Genomic DNA, 12,545 nt, shown 5'->3' with positions numbered 1-12,545 from the left:
ATTGTTTTTCCAAGGGAGAGGTCAATTGATTCCTCTATCGAGTCCTAACTAGGAATATCTTTAGCCAAAAAAAAACTAGATATTGTTTGGATTCTAGGCAAAACCCTTCTATGCTGTTATGGAGTTGTTCTGCTCTAATCTCTTCAAGTTTCTGAAAAAATAAAAGAAAAATAAACCAAACAGTCCTACAGCTTTTGAATTTCTGTCATATTTTTACTTCATGTTCTTCGAAAATCATATTAAGTGGCCCTTTAGCAGTATTTGGTGGGGCTAAAGTCGTGTATTAAACCAGAATGTGCTTCCTGATTCAATAGAAAATAATTAGTATAAGGAAAAAAAGGTGAAGGGTGAAATTGAATTTGAGTAATTTACTAAGGATATGTGAAACCTCTTCTATTTTTGTAATTGTGTTTCTTTCTGCCTTTTAAGGTTGGTATACTTTGATGTAAATCAGCATAATTTCTCAGTGATCATGATTCATGCGCGTGTGTGTGAGAGAGAGAAAGAGGTCATGATTCATGCGTGTGTGTGTGAGAGAGAGAGCCTACCCAATAATTATGGAATGATACAATGATTACCCCTTATGTAAATCTCACATTGTTGCCCATTCTTCACATAATATATACTCCTTTATAAAATATTCCCCAATACTATACCTCAGGTTTGTGACAACATTTAATCTTTTGGCAAGTTCTTTAGTGGATGAGAGTTCCACTGAGTATCATCTAATGTTAAAAAAAATTTGGGGGTGGCACAATGCAGGGAATTAGGATCTTATCCTATCTACAATAAGGTGTTAGCATGAGAAAAGGGTACAGATCATCTCACATGAGGTGTGGTTTCGATAAACGGAGTGCATCTCATCTCATGTGAAATGATCTCTATTCTTCTCCGCAATAGAGAATTCGGGCTGTGTAAGCAAGCCAATGGTTATAGGACTCTTGTTCTTTAGTTTGATTGACAAAATGAAGACACTAGCTCACATGAGAGCACCCTCGTCGTAGTATTTTCTTATAATCAAGAACTCGGATACCTTGTAGGAGATCCAATGTACTCATCATGTATCGCTAATGAAATGTAACACCATAAAATAAAAATATAATGCATTTGTTGCGTAACCGATATAAAGTTATTTAATGAGCAACGTAAAGACATGTGACAAATTTGGAATGAAAACGACACACAAGATGATCCGAGCTTGAATAGTTCCCGGACATTAAATCAGAGAGTTACGGGGCGTAGCCCATTCCTACATGTACGCAGTGTACAATTACGTGCTCATCAGTGATACATATAGCTCTATTGATGTGCAAAGTTCCAAATGCCGTTGAAAATAATAAGACCAATTGTAATAATACCTTTTGTGTTTTAAAGAGCTAAACAAAAAGTGGAAACATATGACATAAGTACATGTACAATTTTATTTAATTTCGATGGTATCGACATAAACATGAATGCTGCGGTACAAAACTTTGATGGATTTTTTTTTGGACAAATTGAAGTCTACAACCAAATTTGAATTCATGGACTTACAAGTTACAATCATAACCTTATTAACTAAAGATTTTTTGAAATTCTATAATTTTTAACCAAACATTTCAATTAATATAACGACATGAATTATTGGGTCAATCCTCAATTTTCAAAATTCCAATTGAAACTTGTTATTTTTGGATATTTATTGTATAACATTGTTTTTTTTGGTGGTGTCAAATTTCTTAGAACATTTTACAATTCATCACAAACACATTATGTCCCCTCACCTTTTATACATTTGATGATTATGGAAACAATTCCGATGCGATTAAGGCCCCAAAACAAAAAATATAATATAATAGACAACATCAATAATAATTTAACCATACAATCAGACACATCAAATAAATTTCTGAATTTTACTCAAATAAATTTTTTTAGCCTCTCTCAAATAATTCAAGACATTAAGAATTCAAATACTCTTGTATCAATGTGTTTTTAGAGATGACATAACAACTTAAAGAGACGAGGTTAAGAGGTTTTCAATTCTTGTTGTTAATTAAAAAAAAAAAAAAGAAGTAAAATATATCCAATTTAATTTCTCCAAGGAATTGGATGAAATTTTGGGTGATTATACGAAATTCGTTAAAACTTTGTTAAGGCCTGTCAAAAAAAAAAAAAAGTGATAAAAAGAAAATAAATCTCAATAGCAAGTTTTAGAACAGAAGGATATTTAGGACATTCTGCTTGAATACTCAAATTTGATGAAAATTGAACCTTGACTGAAAATTTTGTGATTAATTAAAATATTTCACTAAAACTTCGGTAAAATTTGACCAAATACTTAAAAGAAAAAGATGATTTTTTTTTTTTGAATGATCAGAGAAGTCAGTAATAATTTCAATAATTCAGACCACATTGGATTCTGGCTTAAGTCATGAATTGAAGATAATTGCAAATAGTACTCTCCTGGATGAGCACATCATAATAAAGGACAGGCATACAAAAGCATTTAAACCAACTGAAAATCATATAAATCTGAGCAGAGATATCACTAACAACATATAAATTCCATCTAGAAAATCAAGATTATTAAAATCGATACATATGGTTTAGTCATTTAATTACTCAGTCGATAATGAGCTAGTCTATTGGGACTTTGTCACTTGTACGCAGTCTTATCTTCACTTACGGAAAGGTAACATTTTGTAAGTCAGTATCTTGTTTCAAAGTCATTTAGGTCACAATACAACCACCTTAGTGTAATGTGTAAACTAATTTATGCTTAACTCATTTAGTTGATAACAGGTTAGTCCAGTGCACATGATTTCTATCAGTTGTGCCCAATCTTACCTTTACTTACGAAAAAAATTGTAACTTTATATCATGTTTCAAATTCGTCCAGATCGCAATACAACTGTAGCGTAACGTAAAAATTGATTTATGCTTTATAAAATTGTCACTTGGAAGAATTACTAATGTGAAATTGAGATTTTATGATCCTATTGAGATGTCTCAACCATTCAAAGGAATAGGGTAGTGGATGAAAATCAAAGAAAATTGTTTGTCTGTCCAATGTAACTTCTTTTCCTTTACTCCTTTTCACAATATGCCTTGTCAAATTGAAGAGAAGGGTACAGAATAAGTTCAGATATGGAAATGGCAAAGATTTTGCAAGTAATAGTATTCATGTGACATGACAGAAAATAGGAATGGCTGGAAACGGCTAGAGGAGATTGTTTTTTATATCATCTCATGGAAGTTTGTTGAAACTTGAAAGAGTTCAGTACTCTTTGTTTTCTAATTATGCTGACCAGGGTTAAAATAGGGAAAGCCAAATGCTATATATGTCAGCAGAGGAAGTTTCAGAGTACTGTTTCTGAGTACTATTTTATACAATAATAGTTCATGTGAAATGAAATTGTACCTAGTTTAAACACAACTTGCACATCTATGTTACAAACGCAGTTAATTGTAACGGCAGGGAGGTCCGTGTTATCAGTATATAAATTTCGAAGGAGGTCAATATTATTTGACAAACAAGAAGGGAGGTTAATGTATAATGACGAAACTTCAGAGAAGATCATTGTAATTACCCCTTTTATATACAGGTGAGGTTTTTTTTTTTTTTTTTGGTACCGTACCTTAGTTTAATTGATGTAATTTTCTTAACATACATTTATATATGCAAATATCAACACAATATTCGGTTTCATCCGAGAAAACGAAACATACACAATACATTGTGATAAGGTAATTCATAGTGAGGTAAACAAAAAGTTAAAACTGATGAGGTAGACCAAGAGTTAGTACGACTTGGAGATAAAGAAGTCTTCAATTATGTGGGTTTGCTGATTTCAAATCAAATAAAGATTAATTTGATTACTTGAAACGAACCAATAAGAGAGGTTCAAATTCAAAGAGCTGATAAGCTCCGTACAAAATCTCCTCATATCTACAACAAACTAAAGAGAGAGCCAATTATAAGAAGAAGCTCCATCTAACCAATGAGGTTGAGAAATATATATATATTAAATTCCTGTTTTTACTATTGAGCTCTAACAATTAACTTGATCGTTTGAGACCTCTTAATAGTCACCACACTAGTGCATGTCAAGGTTCTCGTGCAGAATATCGCTTCAACATGTTGGAACAATAACATTATTATAAGATTATATAAATAAACATGATAAAGACTATTCAATAACTCAGTGTCCTTTGAGATTGAAATGCATGTAACAACAAAGATTGCGAGGAGCCAAAATCAGATTAAAACAGACCTGAGCAACTTTGTATACCCAACTCAACAGACACGCCTAAATTCTTCAAAGTAATTAAATTATATAATATCTAAAAAAAATAAAAAATAAAAATCTTCCCTTAATTGACCAAAATTTAAATTCTCAGCACGAAGATGTATTATGTGATTAGGATGAAAAGCAAGGATGAGATATAAACAAAGACATCTGACAGGTTTGCTTAGGTTTCAGACAGAAGGAAATATTAGTGCATGGGCAGGTATTTCTGGCCATCTGCAGCGGTATAGCCGAAGTCCATTTTTCCCGAGCGTGAAGGGCATTTGGGCGTGCAGCGGTATGGCTAAATTGGTGGGGCCCAATTTTGCTAGCCGGCCGGCTCGGGGTATTTAGCGAGCCAGCCCGCGATCGTGAAATTTTTTTTGTTTTGTTTTTCCTACGTCAAAACGGCGCAATTTGTAGCAAACCTGTTTTGTTTTTTTCTCCTGCTACTGTAACAGTTAAGGCACTAAAAATAGGTTATTTAGAGCTCTGTTTTTTTTGGAAAAAAAAAAAAAAAATTCATTAAATAAAAAATATATTGTTTAGGCAGTGTTTGTCCAAAAAAAAATTTTATTAGGCCAAAAATATATTAAAAAACCTTCTTCTGTTTTTTCCCCTTAAAATTTAGTTTTTTTAAAAAAAAATTTTGCTTTAAATTTTAAATGTGTAGGCCAAATAGTATATTTGGCCGCTAAAGCACTATTTCTACAGTACCATACAGTGCCTTAACGGCTATAATTTTAAAAAAAAGTTTAAAAATTCAAATTTTACTTTTTTTTTTTTCACCCCCTTAAAATTTGGTTTTTTTTTTTAAAATTTTAAATGTGTAGGCCAAATAATGTATTTGGCCGTTAAGGCACTGTTATTACAATACCAAATAGTGCCTTAACGGCTATAATTTAAAAAATTTAATTTTTTTAACTTTATTAAAAATAATAATAAATTAAATTAAAATTTTTAAAATCTCTATAAATACCTTAACTCCTACCATCACTTATCACATCTTTATTATCTACCATTCAACTTATTTCTTCTTCTATTTTCTCAATTTTAGTTATTATTTTCAAAGTCATTTCGATTCCATGGATCCTCGACATCTATTTTATTACAACACTTAATTCAACTCATCAAACGATGAGTTTTTGCCATTTCTTGAAGAGAATATCAATGTTTATGGAGGAGATTCTCAATTTCCTTCTCATCAACCATCCCAATCTTCTTATCAATCATCGCAAACTTCTCATCAATATTGTGGTACTAGTGTTCCACAATCACGTAACTCAAAACTCCCGTCAAAACAACTGGCTACCTGACATAATAATTGGACCAAGGCTGAAGATGAAGCTTTATGTTGGGCGTGGTTGTCCATTACCTTTGATGCGATTACGGGGGCAGACCAAAGTAAGAAAAAGTTATGGGAGCGAATTCTGGAACAATATAAATAACATATTGGTGTTCCAATTGAGCGAAATGATGGAGGTTTGATGAATCGTTGGTCGGTGATCCAACAAAAAATCAGCAAATTTTCCGGTTGCATGACTACCATAAAAATGAATCGTCCCAGCGGCTTCAGCAGTGATGATATTGTGAGTTATTTATTGTTTAAATATAACTCGTAAATATTTTAAATAGTCGGCTTTTAATTTTTTGTTATTTTTTTCTTATAGATTATAGCAGCTAAAGACCTGTTTTGTAGACAAACAGGTGGTGAATTTAAGTTAGAAAGTTACTAGTAGATCTTGAAACATAATAATAAATGGAATTCACATTGTGCCGAACAAGTAGAAAAAGGAAAAAAGAAAAAAGAGCCGAAGAAGAGGAATAGATTTGACTTTGACATTAATGAGTCTGTTGGACACTCGTTACCATCTACTCCGTCAAATCATGCAGCCACGATAAATGGAGCTTCAACTGAAGAATCACCACACATAGGGAAAAATGATTCACCTAGTGTGGAAGTATATCAACTACAAAGACCAGCAGGAAGAAAAGCAGCGAAGCAGCGTTGAGCAAAAATTAATTCAGCGAATGAATTACAAACTTCATTCGTTTCGAAATTTAATAATATCACCACCCGTCTTGAGAGTCGTCAGGAGAAAATGCAGGATGCCCAAGTGGCACGAGAGGTAAGAAAAATGGAGAAAGAGAAGATAAGGCAGCTAGAGATTAAAGAGAAACGGAGACTTGAAAAGAAGGAGCTCATGTTAACAGATCCAAATTCGCCAGCAACAGAAGCGGGGAAAACTTGGATTATTGCACGACAAAATGAGATATTGGCATATTTGAATTCACGGTCGGCTCCAAAGTTTCTATAGGATTTTGTAATCCTTGGTCTATTTATTTTCTTATTCCAATTTAGGATATTGTATTGTTTAAGTTATTTTTAATTGTTTTGTTTAATTTTTTTTTTTTTTTTGAATCCATAATGGATAATGTATTGTTTTAAGTTTTAATATCAATCGTAGTTTTTTTTTAATAATTTACAAAAATATTGTTCGATTGAAAAATATTGCCGTTGAGAAAATATAGCCATTCAAAATATAGCCGTTAAAAATATAACCGTTTAGGAAAAGTTAAAAAAAAAAAATATCTCTCATAGAGAGAGAGAGAGAGCGCCGGGGGGGGGGGGGGGGGGGGGTCCTTTACCGACGCTCCCATTTTTTCCGTGTGTATATATAATAATAGCTATCACTGTCTCTTAAATCTAATCCTTCGTTCTGTATTTTCTTCTCCTGATTCCTCAACCTAATCTTTCTAGTGGTTTCTTGGGCGACTACAATGTTTGTAGTCGTTTTTTGTCTCTTATGATGAAGCAAAATAATTTATTTTTTTATTTTTTTATTTACTTGATTTTTTTCTTTGTAATTTCTTTTATAAAATAAATATGTAATTTCTTTTTATTTTTATTTATTTATTTGTGACAAAAAAATATAATGTATTTTTATGTATTTATCTAATTGTGAACAAATATGTATTATTTCTTTATTTAATTATTTGTGAAAAAATATGTATTGTTTTTTTGTATTATTTAACATTTAATTACTTGTGAGAAAATATGTAATGTGAAAAAATAAAAAACATCAGATGTTGGGAAAATAGTTATTTAGAAAAACACAAGCTAATAAGCCGTTAAATATAGGACAAACTACAATGACCTCCCTTGAGGTTTGACATAATTGCAAGTAAATCTGAGATTTGTCATTTTGTTACAAAGACCCCCCTTAGTCATGTATTGTTTTTTTGTATTATTTAATATTTAATTACTTGTGAGAAAATATGTAATGTGAAAAAATAAAAAACATCAGATGTTGGGAAAATAGTTATTTAGAAAAACACAAACTAATAAGCCATTAAATATAGGACAAACTACAATGACCTCCCTTGAGGTTTGACATAATTGCAAGTAAATCTGAGATTTGTCATTTTGTTACAAAGACCCCCCTTAGTCAGATTTTGATGTGAATTTACTTATCTATCCTCATTATTATATTGTTAAAAAAATCCTCAAATATTTAACTACGTTAAATTACATGTTTGCCCATTTTAATTTTAATTTAATTTTATTTTTCTTTCCTCTCTTCTCTGTTCCTCCTCTCCTCCACCCTAATGCCAAACCCATACCCCACCTCCTCCCCCACCATCACAGGCCACAATTCCCCGTCACAGCTACATCTAAAAGTACAAATATATTTATATATACATATACATGTATATAACCCAAAGCTGCAAAGGCCATGGCTGACTTCTTTTTTTCTCATCTTCTCTCCGCCAAACTAGACCCACGCCCTCTCCTTCACCACCACCACCGGCCACCACTCCCATCACCGCCACATCGGCAATCGTCGAAATGGGTGGATAGAGAGAGAGGGGTTTAGAGGGAGAAGTAGGATTGCTGAATTTGGTGGCCGCTGACACCGATGATGGAGCGCACTCACCTCGCCGTCGAATCTGGCAGAAAAGGGCAATTTTATACCTTACAACAAAGGTTTTTTTTTAACTTCCGAAAAAAAAAAATTTTTTTGGGTAATTTAATGACACATTAAGGGTAATAGTGTCTTTTTACTTTGGTAAAGGGCATTTTAGTCACTTCAACCAATTTTTTTGACAAAAATTACCAATTTTTGTTTGGAGGGGAGGTCTTTGCAAAATAAAATCAAATCTGAGGGAGTGTTTGCAACAAAATGACAAATTTCAGGTTTACTTGCAATTAAGTCAAACCTCGGGGGAGGTCATTGTAGTTTGCCCTTAAATATATGTAACTTTTCAAAAAAATTATAAATTATATTTAAATATATATATATATATAAAATGAAAAATTTAATAATAATAAAAAAAATTACAAACTCACTTTAGCGTGTCTTCAACGCCAAATTCCTTCGTGTGTGTATATATATATATATATACTTGGTAGATATCTCCGTGTACTTACCCTAATCCTCCATTCTCTCCCGATCCTAAACCTACTCCTTCCTTCTATGGCGACGACGATGATTGACTCGTGGTGCTTGCGTCAATTTCCTATGGCTGCTAAAAAAATTTCATCATACGATATGTCCAGAATGGGACTTGATTGGCTGCTTGTGGGAATTAGAGTTCATCAGTTGACAGATGATGAGGATTTGAGACTTATAGATGATCGCGTTGAGATCCCGTTTAATTATGCCGTGTCTTTTAGCCAGCTACAGTCCGATCATTCATTCTTCTCTCGCTTCCTTCGCTTTAAGGGAGTTCCAGAGAAGGCGGATATGGTGGATGAGATGCTCTCTGTTTCTAGAGATGTTATTCGTTGTACAAGTGGAAATCGCAAAAGGGTTCTCTTTGACCCCGTACAAGCAATGATTTTGCACGTCTTTTACGTCAACTACTCATCATCTACATCAGCACTGAACAGATCCGATGATAGATCAGATGATAGATCCGATGGAGAAAATGGCGATAGATCCGATGGAGATAGATGATGTTCTTTTCCAGTGAATGATGAGTGCATAATTTGTTTGGAGAAGTTTATCTTGGAGTGGGAGTGGTAACTCTTATGCCATGCGGTCATATGTATCATGGAGACTGCATTCTTACTTGGCTGCAGACAAATCACTCTTGTCCGGTATGTCGTTTCGAAATACCAATTGGAAGAAAGATTAGATTTTTTCTTTCTTTATCTATTTTGGGCATTCTTCATAGATGATTGGAAGAGATGCATTAAGTGTAACATAATACAATTTGTTAATGAAATTTTACCACCCATTCTTTCACTTTTATTTGCTATGCCCAAAGATAAATGGTATGTTTCTGTTTTTATGCTCTTTTTATGCTCTTTTTGTGATAGATAGTTATATTTACTGATTATGAACCAAATCCTAGGAGGGAGAAAGATGAAACAAAAAAGAAGAGAAATTAAAACAAAAAAAAATCATCAGCACCACCTAATTATACACCCCAACAAAATCCTTTGCCACAAAAATAAAGTGACGTTTTGGTACAAACAATAAATTTTGTGCAAACAAGAAATTTTGTGGCAAAAACTAAAATAAATGGCACAGATCATATAGTTTCAATACTTTTTTCACACTATCCCTCTCTTTAAAATTTTGAATAAAAATTTGAATTCTGTTTATTGTTCGTCACACATTCTATAACCTCATAATTCCTCACTAAACACTCGAATTCTCTCTCCCATATATCATCTTCATACCCCCATAAAACCCTTATCAAATCTCTACAAGATATTGAAGCCCACTGATCTTGATCGAAATTCTCACCAATGAAGCTGTCATTGCTCCAATCGTTGGCCCAGCCATGCTTCTGCCTACCAAATCTCGTGAGAACGAGTCAGTGGTGGCATCAAACAAATGGTTAATCGAACTAGTTAGCTTTGCCGAAGCATCTCTGTTCCTCGTACGAAGTTTTCACCGACCAGATCTCTCATTGACCCAAATTTCTCACCAATTGTCAATCTCTCGGTCATCTTTCTCACGGCTCTACCAGGTGAGGTTATATATATATATATATGGATGCATTCGATTTCGTTTTGCTTTTTCTTGTTCGATCTATTCATTTTTCTTTTTTTTCTCTCTTTGATAACAAATTTTTTTTATTAATGCTTTTGGATTGCCAGTTTCTTTCTTTTTGCTTGTTTTGAGTAACAATTGTGCATGTTTCAAGAAACAATTTATTAATTGAAAATAAATTTAATCAATGTCCAATATTATATATATTTTTCACATTTCAGTAAACTTAGGGTTTGCAAATCTAACACAACCCACATATATACTATACACATGATAATCTCGTGATACTTTTCCGTTCTTATCATGTGTATAGAAGTTTTTGCTTATGAAAATGCAAATTTTATAGATTTTGTATAATGGGTTTTCTTACTTTAGCAAGTTTTCTTGATGCGGTCAAAAAGGCATTGGATTAGTTCATTGATGCTTTGTGCTTGTATTTATAAAAAAAATTGATGCTTTGTTTGCATTTTCATCATGTTGATTGGTTTGTGCATGTGCATATTCATAATCATCTTATGATTTGCCAAATAGATGGTTTATTTTTTTTGGGGTGGTCTATGAGATATATTTTAGCTTGCAAAATCGAATGAACTGCCATTGTGATGATTTGATTTAATAATTTGTCAGAGCTTTCGTTATAAGTATTTTCCTTTAATGAAAAATATACTTGCTCCTACTTATTCTTCAGCTTTGACTTTCCTCACTGATATGGAAATGGTTATCTGATATTTTCTTCTGGAATTGGAATTGTGTGAGTTGTTTTGAGCGGTTGGTTGAGTGGTTTTCTATTAATTCAGCTGGGAATAATTTGACAAGCAAGGTTATGAAACAGATTTTTACCACTACTATTAGGCATATGTGGTGGTCTAGAAATAGAAGACTCCATGATGATGTTTATGTGGAATGTATCTGATTCTTTGGGATTGCAGCTGCAGGATTTATTGGTCTTCTTAATTGTTGAGCAGTGGAGTTTCTACATCTGGGGCTGTGTGTGCAGGGTTCTGGCTTTGAATAAGAAATTGCGGTGCTGTGGTTCAGGTGTTTGTGGCCCTGGTCTTAGTTGCTGGGATCATGGTGTTTTTGTTTTTGTTAATCCTTTTTCTTTTTCTGAATTTTTTGTTCTGAAATTTCTTTTGGCTTCCTTTTGCAAGTGGTCCTTTGTTAAGGACCGTTGTTGTACTGTTTGTTGAGGTTCTTTGAGTTTTTATAAAATGATCATAGGAATATATATGTATGTATACACACTTGTTTATCTATGTTTCGAAGTGTCCTGGAATGGAGGATGTAAGGAGGTGGGGAGTTGGATACGAATGTAAGAATAGAGAAGCATCCTGACTGAGGTAAAAGGATATTTCATTATCTCTCTCTTTTTTCTTTTTTTCCTTTTGTGTGTGTGTGTGTGTGTTTGCTGCGTGCGCACTCCGTTTAGTATTAGGCAGGCTTGAAGGTATGATGATTCTTGAACAATTGTTAACTTGGGTGAGTTGACTTGTTTATGTCGACTTCACCAAACTGAGTTATAGAAACTGGATTTCAGAAGGAAAAACAGTGTTGGAGAATGGTGAAATCCGAATGGAATGTCACAACTCACAACTCTTAATTGTAGACTTTTTGTAACCATTAAATGAAACTGACTATTCTAGTAGAAAGAAAATTTATAGCAACTGAGTATCATTGCTATTTTGCGTAATTATTTTAGTATTTGAAATCTTTTCCTTCCAATGAATCCACACTTGAGCTCAAAATTAATTTCATAAATGGCTGAAAGAACATTATTTGGTTCTAATTGCTCTGCATTTATGCTACAATAATACTTCACAGTTCTGATTGTTTGTGGATGTTTCTCATATACGTATAATGATTTAAAATTGTTTAAATACCTATTAATGTTTCTGTAATTTTGTTCCTTGGTTTTACTTGGTGATGTTATTCTTTTTAGGTGCTTAAGATGTGAACTATCTTTCTTCGTCCTCCTCGTTCAGCAAGTCCAGTCATGGGACAAGTAGCTCGAGACCGCCGGGAGGGGAGCTCAAGTAAGCTATTAAAACTTTATTCTTTTTTTATTGTTATAATTATGTCTTGGAATTGAGGGGTCACATCGCCTCGACTTCCCCGATCCACGTGTCGACTTTTCATTGGTATGTCAGATCATGGCGTTTCGACTTCCGAGGTACGTCTTTTCGTTTGTCAGGGGCGCGACGTTTGGGATGCCAGACCCCTAACTATTTAAGCCATACTTCATTCCTTCAAGGCATAAAGAAAACTT

The sequence above is a fragment of the Cornus florida genome, unplaced genomic scaffold (assembly GCF_030987335.1).
Source record: "Cornus florida cultivar Cherokee Brave unplaced genomic scaffold, ASM3098733v1 CherokeeBrave_3.0.0_Hap2_Chr03, whole genome shotgun sequence".
Classification (NCBI taxonomy): domain Eukaryota; kingdom Viridiplantae; phylum Streptophyta; class Magnoliopsida; order Cornales; family Cornaceae; genus Cornus; species Cornus florida.
Note: the sequence above shows the minus strand (reverse complement) of the source record.